The sequence below is a fragment of the Hyperolius riggenbachi genome, chromosome 3 (genome assembly GCF_040937935.1).
Source record: "Hyperolius riggenbachi isolate aHypRig1 chromosome 3, aHypRig1.pri, whole genome shotgun sequence".
NCBI classification, from domain to species: domain Eukaryota; kingdom Metazoa; phylum Chordata; class Amphibia; order Anura; family Hyperoliidae; genus Hyperolius; species Hyperolius riggenbachi.
The window spans coordinates 34,590,546-34,604,898 of NC_090648.1; the positions used below are offsets into that span (position 1 = coordinate 34,590,546).

The 14,353-nt window shown below is 46.2% G+C and overlaps 1 long non-coding RNA gene across 3 annotated transcripts in view; it reads right to left on the reverse strand.

Annotated features, from left to right (window-relative positions):
* LOC137562543 (uncharacterized) overlaps window positions 1-14,353 on the reverse strand; it is a 219,666-nt gene that overhangs the window by 129,007 nt on the left and 76,306 nt on the right. For 2 of the 3 annotated variants that reach the window (XR_011030138.1, XR_011030136.1), the window contains exon 2: window positions 8,047-8,123. The exons of the other annotated variant lie outside the window; for it this stretch is intronic. This is a non-coding gene — a long non-coding RNA (uncharacterized lncRNA). The remainder of the gene's footprint in view (window positions 1-8,046; window positions 8,124-14,353) is intronic. 3 annotated transcript variants of the gene reach the window in all.

Genomic DNA, 14,353 nt, shown 5'->3' on the forward strand with positions numbered 1-14,353 from the left:
GGGAATGATGAAGAGATGCGGAGGGTAGAGGGAATGATGCAGAGATGTGGAGGGTAGAGGGAATGATGCAGAGATGTGGAGGGTAGAGGGAATGATGCAGAGATGTGGAGGATAGAGGGAATGATGCAGAGATGTGGAGGGTAGAGGGAATGATGCAGAGATGTAGAGTGTAGAGGGCATGATGCAGAGATGTGGAGGGTAGAAGGAATGATTCAGAGATGTGGAGGGTAGAGGGAATGATGCACAGATGTGGAGGGTAGAGGGAATGATGCAGAATGTGGAGGGTAGAAGGAATGATGCAGAGATGTGGAGGGTAGAGGGAATGATGCAGAGATGTAGAGTGTAGAGGGAATGATGCAGAGATGTGGAGGGTAGAGGGAATGATGCAGAGATGTGGAGGGTAGAAGGAATGATGCAGAGATGTGGAGGGTAGAGGGAATGATGCAGAGATGTGGAGGGTAGAGGGAATGATGCAGAGATGTAGAGGGTAGAAGGAATGATGCAGAGATGTGGAGGGTAGAGGGAATGATGCAGAGATGTGGAGGGTAGAAGGAATGATGCAGATATGTGGAGGGTAGAAGGAATGATGCAGAGATGTGGAGGGTAGAGGGAATGATGCAGAGATGTAGAGTGTAGAGAGAATGATGCAGAATGTGTAGGGTAGAAAGAATGATGCAGAGATGTGGAGGGTGGAATGAATGATGCAGAGATGTGGAGGGTAGAGGGAATGATGCAGAGATGTGGAGGGTAGAAGGAATGATGCAGAGATGTGGAGGGTAGAGGGAATGACGCAGAGATGTGGAGGGTAGAGGGAATGATGCAGAGATGTGGAGGGTAGAAGGAATGATTCAGAGATGTGGAGGGTAGAGGGAATGATGCAGAGATGTGGAGGGTAGAGGGAATGATGCAGAGATGTGGAGGGTAGAAGGAATGATGCAGAGATGTGGAGGGCAGAAGGAATGACGCAGAGATGTGGAGGGCAGAAGGAATGATGCAGAGATGTGGAGGGTAGAGGGAATGATGCAGAGATGTAGAGTGTAGAGGGAATGATGCAGAGATGTGGAGGGTAGAGGGAATGACGCAGAGATGTGGAGGGTAGAGTGAATGACGCAGAGATGTGGAGGGTAGAGGGAATGATGCAGAGATGCGGAGGGTAGAGGGAATGATGAAGAGATGCGGAGGGTAGAGGGAATGATGCAGAGATGTGGAGGGTAGAGGGAATGATGCAGAGATGTGGAGGGTAGAGGGAATGATGCAGAGATGTGGAGGATAGAGGGAATGATGCAGAGATGTGGAGGGTAGAGGGAATGATGCAGAGATGTAGAGTGTAGAGGGAATGATGCAGAGATGTGGAGGGTAGAAGGAATGATTCAGAGATGTGGAGGGTAGAGGGAATGATGCACAGATGTGGAGGGTAGAGGGAATGATGCAGAATGTGGAGGGTAGAAGGAATGATGCAGAGATGTGGAGGGTAGAGGGAATGATGCAGAGATGTAGAGTGTAGAGGGAATGATGCAGAGATGTGGAGGGTAGAGGGAATGATGCAGAGATGTGGAGGGTAGAAGGAATGATGCAGAGATGTGGAGGGTAGAGGGAATGATGCAGAGATGTGGAGGGTAGAGGGAATGATGCAGAGATGTAGAGGGTAGAAGGAATGATTCAGAGATGTGGAGGGTAGAGGGAATGATGCACAGATGTGGAGGGTAGAGGGAATGATGCAGAATGTGGAGGGTAGAAGGAATGATGCAGAGATGTGGAGGGTAGAGGGAATGATGCAGAGATGTAGAGTGTAGAGGGAATGATGCAGAGATGTGGAGGGTAGAGGGAATGATGCAGAGATGTGGAGGGTAGAAGGAATGATGCAGAGATGTGGAGGGTAGAGGGAATGATGCAGAGATGTGGAGGGTAGAGGGAATGATGCAGAGATGTAGAGGGTAGAAGGAATGATGCAGAGATGTGGAGGGTAGAGGGAATGATGCAGAGATGTGGAGGGTAGAAGGAATGATGCAGATATGTGTAGGGTAGAAGGAATGATGCAGAGATGTGGAGGGTAGAGGGAATGATGCAGAGATGTAGAGTGTAGAGAGAATGATGCAGAATGTGTAGGGTAGAAGGAATGATGCAGAGATGTGGAGGGTGGAATGAATGATGCAGAGATGTGGAGGGTAGAGGGAATGATGCAGAGATGTGGAGGGTAGAAGGAATGATGCAGAGATGTGGAGGGTAGAGGGAATGACGCAGAGATGTGGAGGGTAGAGGGAATGATGCAGAGATGTGGAGGGTAGAAGGAATGATTCAGAGATGTGGAGGGTAGAGGGAATGATGCAGAGATGTGGAGGGTAGAGGGAATGATGCAGAGATGTGGAGGGTAGAAGGAATGATGCAGAGATGTGGAGGGCAGAAGGAATGACGCAGAGATGTGGAGGGCAGAAGGAATGATGCAGAGATGTGGAGGGTAGAGGGAATGATGCAGAGATGTAGAGTGTAGAGGGAATGATGCAGAGATGTGGAGGGTAGAAGGAATGATTCAGAGATGTGGAGGGTAGAGGGAATGATGCAGAGATGTGGAGGGTAGAGGGAATGATGCAGAGATGTGGAGGGTAGAGGGAATGATGCAGAGATGTGGAGGGCAGAAGGAATGACGCAGAGATGTGGAGGGCAGAAGGAATGATGCAGAGATGTGGAGGGTAGAGGGAATGATGCAGAGATGTGGAGGGTAGAGGGAATGATGCGGAGATGTGGAGGGTAGAAGGAATGATGCAGAGATGTGGAGGGTAGAGGGAATGATGCAGAGATGTGGAGGGTAGAGGGAATGATGCAGAGATGTGGAGGGTAGAAGGAATGATGCAGAGATGTGGAGGGTAGAGGGAATGATGCAGAGATGTGGAGGGTAGAGGGAATGATGCAGAGATGTGGAGGGTAGAAGGAATAATGCAGAGATGTGGAGGGTAGAGGGAATGATGCAGAGATGTGGAGGGTAGAGGGAATGATGCAGAGATGTGGAGGGTAGAAGGAATGATGCAGAGATGAGGAGGGTAGAGGGAATGATGCAGAATGTGGAGGGTAGAAGGAATGATGCAGAGATGTGGAGGGGAGAGGGAATGATGCAGAGATGTGGAGGGGAGAGGGAATGACGCAGAGATGTGGAGGGTAGAGGGAATGATGCAGAGATGTGGAGGGTAGAGGGAATGATGCAGAGATGTGGAGGGTAGAGGGAATGATGCAGAGATGTGGAGGGTACAAGGAATGATGCAGAGATGTGGAGGGTAGAGGGAATGATGCAGAGATGTGGAGGGTAGAAGGAATGATGCAGAGATGTGGAGGGTAGAGGGAATGATGCAGAGATGTGGAGGGTAGAGGGAATGATGCAGAGATGTGGAGGGTAGAGGGAATGATGCAGAGATGTGGAGGGTAGAAGGAATGATGCAGAGATGTGGAGGGTAGAGGGAATGATGCAGAGATGTGGAGGGTAGAAGGAATGATGCAGAGATGTGGAGGGTAGAGGGAATGATGCAGAGATGTGGAGGGTAGAAGGAATGATGCAGAGATGTGGAGGGTAGAGGGAATGATGCAGAGATGTGGAGGGTAGAGGGAATGATGCAGAGATGTAGAGTGTAGAGGGAATGATGCAGAGATGTGGAGGGTAGAAGGAATGATTCAGAGATGTGGAGGGTAGAGGGAATGATGCAGAGATGTGGAGGGTAGAGGGAATGATGCAGAGATGTGGAGGGTAGAGGGAATGATGCAGAGATGTGGAGGGCAGAAGGAATGACGCAGAGATGTGGAGGGCAGAAGGAATGATGCAGAGATGTGGAGGGTAGAGGGAATGATGCAGAGATGTAGAGTGTAGAGGGAATGATGCAGAGATGTGGAGGGTAGAAGGAATGATTCAGAGATGTGGAGGGTAGAGGGAATGATGCAGAGATGTGGAGGGTAGAGGGAATGATGCAGAGATGTGGAGGGTAGAGGGAATGATGCAGAGATGTGGAGGGCAGAAGGAATGACGCAGAGATGTGGAGGGCAGAAGGAATGATGCAGAGATGTGGAGGGTAGAGGGAATGATGCAGAGATGTGGAGGGTAGAGGGAATGATGCGGAGATGTGGAGGGTAGAGGGAATGATGCAGAGATGTGGAGGGTAGAAGGAATGATGCAGAGATGTGGAGGGTAGAGGGAATGATGCAGAGATGTGGAGGGTAGAAGGAATGATGCAGAGATGTGGAGGGTAGAGGGAATGATGCAGAGATGTGGAGGGTAGAGGGAATGATGCAGAGATGTGGAGGAAATGATGCAGAGATGTGGAGGGTAGAAGGAATGATCCAGAGATGTGGAGGGTAGAGGGGATGATGCAGAGATGTGGAGGGTAGAAGGAATGATGCAGAGATGTGGAGGGTAGAGGGAATGATGCAGAGATGTGGAGGGTAGAGGGAATGATGCAGAGATGTGGAGGGTAGAGGGAATGATGCAGAGATGTGGAGGGTAGAGGGAATGATGCAGAGATGTGGAGGGTACAAGGAATGATGCAGAGATGTGGAGGGTAGAAGGAATGATGCAGAGATGTGGAGGGTAGAGGGAATGATGCAGATATGTGGAGGGTAGAGGGGATGATGCAGAGATGTAGAGTGTAGAGGGAATGAGGCAGAGATGTGGAGGGTAGAAGGAATGATTCAGAGATGTGGAGGGTAGAGGGAATGATGCAGAGATGTGGAGGGTAGAAGGAATGATGCAGAGATGTGGAGGGTAGAGGGAATGATGCAGAGATGTGGAGGGCAGAAGGAATGACGCAGAGATGTGGAGGGCAGAAGGAATGATGCAGAAATTTGGAGGGTAGAGGGAATGATGCAGAGATGTGGAGGGTAGAGGGAATGATGCGGAGATGTGGAGGGTAGAAGAAATGATGCAGAGATGTGGAGGGTAGAAGGAATGATGCAGAGATGTGGAGGGTAGAGGGAATGATGCAGAGATGTGGAGGGTAGAGGGAATGATGCAGAGATGTGGAGGGTAGAAGGAATGATGCAGAGATGAGGAGGGTAGAGGGAATGATGCAGAATGTGGAGGGTAGAAGGAATGATGCAGAGATGTGGAGGGGAGAGGGAATGATGCAGAGATGTGGAGGGGAGAGGGAATGACGCAGAGATGTGGAGGGTAGAGGGAATGATGCAGAGATGTGGAGGGTAGAGGGAATGATGCAGAGATGTGGAGGGTAGAGGGAATGATGCAGAGATGTGGAGGGTACAAGGAATGATGCAGAGATGTGGAGGGTAGAGGGAATGATGCAGAGATGTGGAGGGTAGAAGGAATGATGCAGAGATGTGGAGGGTAGAGGGAATGATGCAGAGATGTGGAGGGTAGAGGGAATGATGCAGAGATGTGGAGGGTAGAAGGAATGATGCAGAGATGTGGAGGGTAGAGGGAATGATGCAGAGATGTGGAGGGTAGAAGGAATGATGCAGAGATGTGGAGGGTAGAGGGAATGATGCAGAGATGTGGAGGGTAGAAGGAATGATGCAGAGATGTGGAGGGTAGAAGGAATGATGCAGAGATGTGGAGGGTAGAGGGAATGATGCAGAGATGTAGAGTGTAGAGGGAATGATGCAGAGATGTGGAGGGTAGAAGGAATGATTCAGAGATGTAGAGGGTAGAGGGAATGATGCAGAGATGTGGAGGGTAGAGGGAATGATGCAGAGATGTGGAGGGTAGAGGGAATGATGCAGAGATGTGGAGGGCAGAAGGAATGACGCAGAGATGTGGAGGGCAGAAGGAATGATGCAGAGATGTGGAGGGTAGAGGGAATGATGCGGAGATGTGGAGGGTAGAGGGAATGATGCAGAGATGTGGAGGGTAGAAGGAATGATGCAGAGATGTGGAGGGTAGAGGGAATGATGCAGAGATGTGGAGGGTAGAAGGAATGATGCAGAGATGTGGAGGGTAGAGGGAATGATGCAGAGATGTGGAGGGTAGAGGGAATGATGCAGAGATGTGGAGGAAATGATGCAGAGATGTGGAGGGTAGAAGGAATGATCCAGAGATGTGGAGGGTAGAGGGGATGATGCAGAGATGTGGAGGGTAGAAGGAATGATGCAGAGATGTGGAGGGTAGAGGGAATGATGCAGAGATGTGGAGGGTAGAGGGAATGATGCAGAGATGTGGAGGGTAGAGGGAATGATGCAGAGATGTGGAGGGTAGAGGGAATGATGCAGAGATGTGGAGGGTACAAGGAATGATGCAGAGATGTGGAGGGTAGAAGGAATGATGCAGAGATGTGGAGGGTAGAGGGAATGATGCAGAGATGTGGAGGGTAGAGGGGATGATGCAGAGATGTAGAGTGTAGAGGGAATGATGCAGAGATGTGGAGGGTAGAAGGAATGATTCAGAGATGTGGAGGGTAGAGGGAATGATGCAGAGATGTGGAGGGTAGAAGGAATGATGCAGAGATGTGCAGGGTAGAGGGAATGATGCAGAGATGTGGAGGGCAGAAGGAATGACGCAGAGATGTGGAGGGCAGAAGGAATGATGCAGAAATTTGGAGGGTAGAGGGAATGATGCAGAGATGTGGAGGGTAGAGGGAATGATGCGGAGATGTGGAGGGTAGAAGAAATGATGAAGAGATATGGAGGGTAGAGGGAATGACGCAGAGATGTGGAGGGTAGAGGGAATGACGTGGAGATGTGGAGGGTAGAGGGAATGACGTGGAGATGTGGAGGGTAGAGGGAATATATAGAGGTGGAAGAGATAAGGGGAGTTTAGAGTAGCTGCATCTGTGTACAGTGTGATTGAGATGTTGCTGAGTGGGATAGAGGAGAACGCTATGCCAATAACGTCTGTGCCACATAAAATTAATATACATGCAGATTCCGTCCTAAAATAGCCTTGAATTTGGAAATAAGAAGTGCGGGAGCATCAAAGATCTGCATAAGATCCTGCTGGGCCCTGATTGGCTCCTGCTGGTGTGCAGGCAAGAAGCTGCGACACAGGAGTGCGAGGAAGGGCGGGAAACGGCTGGAGGAGAGCGAGGACAGAATTGAAAATGAAGTTTTTGCAAATTCCTGCGGCTTTCGCTGTACACGTCTTGCGGCAGCAAATTCTACAGACGCCTCCGAATGTCCTCTACGCTGGCCGAACCCAAATGCTGGTCGATGGGATCGCACACGGCAGCTCTTCATTCAGGATTAACTATCAATTCTAGCTCAAACCCATTAAACATATGTACAGGTTTTTTACGGTAAATGCCAAGGTTTTACAAAGATTTTATCTCGCCTTGCAGCGCTGGGTCCCTGGTTCGAATCCCTGCACAGACTTTGTATGCTCTTGCTGTGTCTGTGTGGGTTTCCTCCGGGCACTCTGGTTTTCTCCCACATCCCCAATACATAAAGCTAAGTTAACTGGCTTCCCCTAAACTGGCCCTAGACTATAATACGTGCACTACACGATACATACACAGACATATGACTATGGCAGGGACTAGATTGTGAGCCCCTCTGAGGGACAAGACAATATACTCTGTACAGAGCTGTGGAAGGAAGATGTTGGCGCTCTATCAATGCTAAATAATAATAATAATTAGAAAAATATTTTTAAAAGCAAAAATGTAAAGAGGCCCTGTAGTGGCATAGACTGTAGCAAATTATTCAGGGTACCCACTTTTATGGTAATTGTCCTGTTTCAGCAGCAGAAACTTCATCAGAATCAGTTTTATTCGCCAAATGCGACAGGAGTTGTACTCAGAATTATTTGTGGTTTGCATGGCATAGGCAAGTCATAGACAGGCAAACAGATACACAGGCAGACAACACAGACAAAGTCATAGACATTGCCAGCAGTTCAACAGTATGAGCAAGTCTGTGAGGCTTGTGTAGAGTCATTTAGTTCAAAAAGTGTGAAAAAGCACGTGGCCGTACTGTCCCGTGTGGTGAGAGGATCACTGAGCGGCTGAGAGGTTTCTTGAACTAAAGTGAGTACTCCCCTAGCTTAGCATCAGGACTGCTTGGGGGAAGAGGGAGTTCCTGCGCCTTGCCAGAGCATTGTGGAAGACCAGGTATATTACTTACTGGCTTGATAACTCTCCGTATCTCAGTAAACAAACACTCCGCAGTGATGCACCTGCCAGCAGTAAAGATGTCGCCACCTATGATTAATTCCAGAATGAGAATCGGGGTGAGGAAAACATTTTACAATGTGCAAATGCTGACTTAATAATTTATAAATGTATATTGTTTAAAAAAAATTGCAATTGTATTAATTATGTAATTTTCACTACAGTTTCTCTTTAAAAGCAAAGGTTTAAAGTAAACTATTTTTTAAACCTTTTCCAATCTTGGCTATGTTTTTACATCTAAAACCATGGTCTTCTGGTGCCTAGTGTCATCCTTGCTTGCTGGCCAGAGCTTCAGGGCCTGCCGTCTGCCGGTTTACTGAGGCAGCCATCTTGTTTCTTTCATATTTGGAATATGATATTATCTGTAGAGCTGATGTTGCCAAGCAACCTTAAACACTTGCTGCAGACACTAAAGGGCTATCTCTGACTCTGAAGCTGGCCACACGTATCAATTCTGCCATCTGATTTGATTAAGGTGCTTTGATTGAATGTGGTGGGGATTTATCACCACCAAGGTAACCAATCCAAAATATTAGAGTAAAAAAGACACCCACAAATCTGAGGGAAGTAACCAAGGACTATCCCAGTGAGATGATGTGGAGTTCTGGAAACAGGCACACAGGCCACGTGACCAGCATTTGCAGGATCTTTAATCTTTAGATAGATCCTATCTTTAGATAGATCCCTCTCTGATCAAATCTGATCAGAGAGGGATCGTATGGCTGCCTTTACTGCAAAAAGATTTTGAATCTTCTTTGAAAATCTTTGAAAATTTCAGCATGAAACCAATCACAATCTGTAGACCTGCTGCTGCCGCCGCCCCCTGCATACATTACCTGATCCGGCCGGCGCGAGTCCCCCGGTCTCCACCGTCTTCTTCTCCGCTGGGCTCCGGATTCCGTCTGGCTTCACTTCCTGTCCGGGGAAGTTTAAACAGTATAGGGCGCTCTACTGTTTAAACTTCCTGCCGGGACAGGAAGTGAAGCCAGACGGAACCGGGAGCCCAGCGGAGAAGGTGACAGCGGGGACTCGCGCTGGCGGAACAGGTAATGTAGTGCCGCTAGCGTCGGGTGATCGAGCAAAATCTTCCGCACAGATGGATCGACGGGAACGATTGATTTCGAACAGAAATCGATCGTTCTGTCAGCGTTTGCTCAACGATTTCACAGCAGATTCGATCACAGTGATCGAATCTGCTGTGTATCGGCAGGAAAATCGTTAGGTGTATGGGCCCCTTTAGTTTTGTCACAGGGAATGTTTTCACACTTTATCAATAAAATAACTAGTAAGTCCTCAGTAAGCAAGAAAATATTACTTTTTTACACACACACCTTCCAGAAGAATCAACGCCTTCAAATTGTGATGATGGAAAAGCCTTCTGAGAGTCATTTGGACTGCATCTTTTTTGTAAGCGTTTTTGATTTGTGATTTTCTGTGTGCAGACAAAAAGGAAGTACAATCATTGACCTGGAACTGAATGTCTTTTAAAGTACTTTTTGCTTAAAAACGCTTACAAAATCGTTGTTCTAAGCTCTTTTTAAAGCGATTTGCGATTTTCCTATAGCTTGCATTGAATCGCTAACACTCAGAAAATGGTGCAGGACCACCAAAGCTCATCGCTCATGTGAGAACATTCACATTGGATCTCATTGCATTTACAAACGCTAGCTCTTAAAAAAAAGCTCAAAGCGCTGATAGTGTGAACAAGTCTTAAGGGCCTATTTCCATTAGCCGCGATCCGCTTAAAAAAAAAAAAAAACAGATCGCTGGTGATTTGCCAATCATTAGTGCACTGTGATTTGCATGTAAATTGCGATGCACTTGTCCATTAGCGCCTTTCCATTTTCTGCAAATCGCAATCCTAGGGCTGCACTAAAATTGGTGTGATCGCGTTTCACTCCTAACAGCTCACTAGACGATCGCAGCAAGTGGAAAAAGAAGCTTTTGCAAAAGCAATTGAGATTGCGCTTGCAGGTGGGAAAGGGCCCTTAGGCCCGGTTCACATTAGCGTTCGCTGTCCGGATTCGCCGGGTCGGATCCGGACCGTATACTGTACAAACGGAACCAACGTTCCGCATAACAATGCAGTCTATGCGACCGTTCACACGCGTCCGTTCCGTACGGAGCCGGACAGGATCCGGACTACGGACACTTTTCCAACATGCTCTATTTTTTTTAGTCTGGATCATCTGGCCGACGCACCCGGACCGGAGCCTGACTGCACCGTCCGGTAATAGAAACCAATGGGAAACGGAAAGCACAGGACACACTGGCTATAAAAACCGGACGTTCTACCCCACTTACTCTGCGTTTTCTAGCGGCCATTTTGGATGGGGACACATGGGCCCAGCATTTCTGGCGTGGAGCAGCAGTGACTTTGTGCTGGAGCTGTTTGGCAGTATGTCGGACGTGGAGTTGAGGCCCTAAACAGCGGAGGACCTGATTCTACAGGTGCAGCTTCTGCTGACCTCCCAGACCCCAGGAATTTATATAGTGTGTTATCTCTTTTACCAAACGGATCCGGATCGCAGCCGTATTCATACCTGATGATACGTATGCAAACGGACCGGATCCAATCCGGAGCCCGGTCCGGGCATCCGGTCCATTTTTTTCCAAAACGCAAGTGTGAATGGGGCCTAACTGTTCATTAGAAGGAGCAATGCTGAAGATGAAATACTTTGGACACATTTGCAATTAACTTTTTCTACTGAGTTTTCTACTAGGAGATAATCTTTAAAGAGACTCTGTAACAACATTTTGAGCCTCATTTCTTCTATCCTATAAGTTCCTATAGCTGTTCTAATGTGCTCTGTTTTACTGCAGCCTTTCCTAGTTGCACATTGGCTGTGTTATCTCTGTTATATGATCTAATCTTCTCTCCTCTGTCGGCTCTGTCGGGCTCAGGCAGTCAGGCTGGAATGTGCTGTGCTGCTTGTGATTGGATAGAAGCTATACACACCCTCTCCAGGCCCCCTGCACACTCTGTATGACTCACACACTGAGCTACTCTCAGCCTATCACTTGCTATGTCTTTTGTTTGTAAACACTGCATAAAAATGGCAACACTGCATACAAATGGGCAATTACAAGCCAGGATTGCAGCAGGGAGTGGCAGAAACAGCACAGGGGGGCCCAGGAGAACATAATGAATAGAATGGTATGCTTTTTATAGAATTTTACAGTACAGATTCTCTTTAAAGAGAGTCTGAAGCCAATTTAAATACTTATTTTTACTTGTTATTTATGTTAAGGATTATGGCCAGTGCTAAAACGCTGCATTCCCGCAGCAGAACGAGGGCTTTCTACAAAAATCCATGACTTTCCAGGTCGTGGATTTTGCTGCCTGGGGAGGCAGAGCTTAGCGTTGTAGCTGCACTGATCGCCCCGCCCCTCTCAGTGAAAGGAGACTGAGAGGGGCGGTGATCAGCGCAGATTGACACGAGTAGAGGCAGAGCTACAGCCCAAAGCTCTGCCTCTACCAGGAAGCACTCCCTGATTTGTGCCCCAGGATTTGGGGGGTATAAAACCCTTCTTCTGCTGCGGAAATGCGGCGTTTTAGCAATGGCCATAATCCTTAAAGAGACACTGAAGCGGAAAAAAAATATATGATATAATGAATTGGTTGTGTACTATGAATAATTACTAGAAGATTAGCAGCAAAGAAAATATTCTCATACGTTTATTTTCAGGTATATAGGCCTCGATTCATCAACACTTAGCAAATTTGTTAACAACAGTTTGGTAAAATACCGAATTTGTTAACTTCATTTCAGGATTCATCAAAGTTATCTACAGCTGTTAGCGAACATTCGGTAACGATTCGGTAACGATTCGCTAAAACGGAAGAAAGTGCAATTCATGAAAAAGAAAGTGGGCGTGGTTTAGCGTTACATTTAGGATTAGTTATCTCCTTCACTGCTCTGTCGTTATTCCTGTCAGATCATTGCTGACACAGAAGATGGAGCCATTTGAAGTAGTTATGTATCAACTGAGAGTGATTCAAAGGCACAGAAGGACAAGAATAAGCTCTAGAACCATATAAATTTGTAAGAGAATAGATTTATTTGCTATAACACGACATCTGCATTTCTCTTGAATCATCTTGTAAGAGAACACAGGCAGTGTCAGGGTTAACTAATTTGCTAGCTGCACTATAATTTTTTAGAAAAGGCTCCTATCAAATTGTGGGATTGTCCCAACCACTTCCAGAATCCTGGTCCAGGTGTTAAGCCCTATTCAGAATGTTGCTACGTAGTGCTCAAAGGACTGCCTTTTACCCACAATTCCATGGGAATCTTATGGCCTTGTGTTAAAGTACCGCTGTAAAATGGAAATATCGACACGTTACCGAATGGTTACCGAATTGTTATCGAATTCACACCGAATGAGGAAAAACCTTGATGAATACAACTAGAAATCGCTAAACTTCGAATTTGGTAATTTAACAAACTGGAAAAAGTTATCTCAAAGAGAATGATGAATCGAGGCCATAGTGTTTTTTCTAACATTGCATTATTCTATAATATGTGCAGATTACACAACACTCAGCATTCAAAATGATTCTTTCAGAGCAGTCTGTGAAGTAATGACCTGTCCTCTGGCAAAGAAAAAGTAAACAGTTCACTTACAGTTGAGATAATAAAAGTCAGATAACAGCCCTCTCCAGGACGGTGCCCATACACTCGTCAGATTGGCAGCAGATAGATAAGAAATGCATCTGATGATCTATCTGATGCGTTTTTAGAACATTTTTTACCAGGATAGAATTCCAATAGATTTCAGTTTGAATTTTTTTGCCATCAGATTTCCATTAAGGCCAATGCAAACTGATAAGCAATCTCATCAGATCGACCTAAATTTTCCACCCTGCCAGTTCGATGGAAAACCATCGAAATCGATCGAAATCGGCCATCGATCGGTCGATTGGCCAACCGATTTGCAATCGATCTATCGATCGGGATGGATCGATCGGTCGGCCAGAAAATCGGCTGAGTGTATGGGCCCCTTTACTTAGTCATAGAGCTTAATGGCTTGTTTGCATAGAGATAACAACTGGAGTTTCTCAACTCTTCCTGTACTGGAAACAATTACACTGATGTATCTGATATTAATGTTTTATTTCTTAGCTGTACTACACATACAAATCATAATATCATAATTTATTTTTCGCTTCAGTGTCTCTTTAACATAAATAACAGGTAAATACAAGTATTTAAATTGGCTTCACCCTCTCTTTAAGCTTTTTTTTTTTTAAATAACTTTTCAGCACTTTGCATTTAAAAAAAGTACCAAAAAGTGGGTGAAAGAGTGCTAAAAAAAAGTATTTTGAGTGTTTTCTTGCTTGCTGGTGGATAAATGCAATTTATTGACAAGTTGTGAGAATATCACCTAGGAGAAAACTCAGGAGCAAAAGTGAATTGCATGTGGGCCATTGGCAGCTCTCCATCATGAGGCCCCCTGCTTCCTGAAAGGGCCCCAATCAGTTGCTTGGCCAGCCCTTCTCATTGGTTAGTACTTGATGTAACTGAATAGGGGCCGGGTTTCTTTGCAGTTTTCTGGCATTTTGCACCTTTACCACAAACTTTGCGTATTCCATTCCGCACCTCCGGCCTGAGATTTTCACTCTTCAGTACAAGGATTTGTCACAATCGAAAATTTACATTTGGGAATTCACGCCGATTAGCACCGCATATTTCTTCTTCCTGAGTCTGTCTATGAATATGCAAATTTTGAAGATGTGAAAATTGAAGGGAAAAAAAATGTATAACTTGTTCTACCTAAACAGGCCAATAAATCTGAGAAGGGGTCGTATTCAGGTCACAGACTCTAAATAGCTTGCAAATTGCTGGGGACTCCGGAGCAAAAGAGGAGCAAAAATGCCCAATTTCAATTCATCAGGCTCCAACAAACAACAGGCATTCTTTCATTTCAGTCTATTTTGGCACTTATCAGAAATTAAATGCATTCAAAGAGGAACTGTAGTGAAAATAAGATAATAAAATTGTTTGTTTACAATATTCATATATGGATTGCTAGCTCAATTACTCAGTGACCTAGTTTGTGAACTTTGTGGTCTTTGGCATCAATACTTTGCATTCACATGAAACAAATCTGATTGGCTGTTTGTGGCTCCACCTCCTTTTCTGAATTTGAACCCCAGTCACCCAATAACCAACTGTACCAGGTTTGAGGCTTGTGCCATTAACGGTGCAAGAATGGCAGCAATGAAATATTCCCCTTGAACATCAATAGGTGGATTT